Here is a 1,217-nt window from a genome sequence, read left to right on the forward strand (position 1 = left end):
TCTCTGCTGAGTTTGTCAGCAAAGATGAGCATTGCTGACAATGTACTGGATGTATGGGATTAAGACCACTGGTTTGTTTCATCTGACACGGGTCAGATGGTCATCACTTGGACTCACTACCAATCTGGATCGACTTGAATCAATGTCCCAGAGGGGGAAAATCTTCTGACTGGCCTTCTTTATCTCACTACCAGTCTCCTGAACCAACCAGTACCTACCCATTCGGGGCCCTGGTTCCAATCAGGTCAGATAGCAACAGTGCAGAAAATCTCCGGTCCCATTGTTTTAATGCACATTCTCCAGTGGAATACCATGTGCAAATGGTGTTAGGGTCCTCTGGGTCTTGTAGGGCACAACAAGGCCCTGAATCTGATTAGGGACATTAGGCAACATTATGATACAAATAAGTAACTACAAAAATCATAATTAAAAGTATATGTCATCCCTCTATGCATGGGAGAAGGTTCCAGTTTTCTACAAAGCACATGGTGTTGTCTCTTGTGGCCATCCAAAGCAGCCAGGAGACTCCCAAAATGCTCAGGTTGTTACAGAATTATCTGACTTTGTTACTGAGTGATTTCAGCTCTTCCGGTATTTGTCTAGCAGGTTTTTCACTTCCCCAGGCAGCCTTATTGAGAGCCAGTGTGTCCTATTGGGTTTGCACACTGGACTGAAACCCAGAAGATGTGGGTTCTATTCCTGGCTCTGGCCTGTCAGGTGACTTTAGGCAAGTCAATGCCCCTCTCTGTGCCTCAGTTTCCCCATCTGTAAAATGGAGATAATAGTACTGACCTCTTCTGTAGAGCACTTGGAGATCTATGAGTGAAAAGCACCATATAAGATGTTATCAGAGACATATCAGCTTCATATGGAAAAGGGCTGGTCAAAGGTTGTGAGTTTATAGGGGAGGCCCTGAGGCTATAGGCTAAACTCCAGTATGCTTCCCTGAAATCAATTCAGAGAGGTCCTATGGTATGCAGGAAGTCTGACTAGATGAGTACAATGGACCCTTCTGGATTCATAATCTATGACTCCATGATACGTCAATGGAGCTATGACAATTGGCACCAGATGAGGACCTGGCCTACTTATTTCAGTGGAGTTTCCCCTGATTTAGGATGGTAGAAGCCAGAGGAGAATCAGGCCCATAAGAAATGTTGGAAGATTTGCTTCAGTTGTGTGTATCTCAAAGGGTTCTTATTAAGGCCACTATAGAA

The 1,217-nt window shown here is 44.5% G+C and overlaps 1 non-coding gene across 1 annotated transcript; it reads left to right on the forward strand.

Moving 5' to 3' along the window:
* The first annotated feature begins 571 nt into the window (after window positions 1-571).
* LOC135894722 (U7 small nuclear RNA) lies at window positions 572-632 on the forward strand. Its single transcript, XR_010562386.1, has one exon. It is a non-coding gene; the product is annotated as a U7 small nuclear RNA (small nuclear RNA).
* Window positions 633-1,217: the final 585 nt, after the last annotated feature.

Source organism: Emys orbicularis, chromosome 25 (assembly GCF_028017835.1).
Source record: "Emys orbicularis isolate rEmyOrb1 chromosome 25, rEmyOrb1.hap1, whole genome shotgun sequence".
Taxonomy (NCBI): Eukaryota; Metazoa; Chordata; order Testudines; family Emydidae; genus Emys; species Emys orbicularis.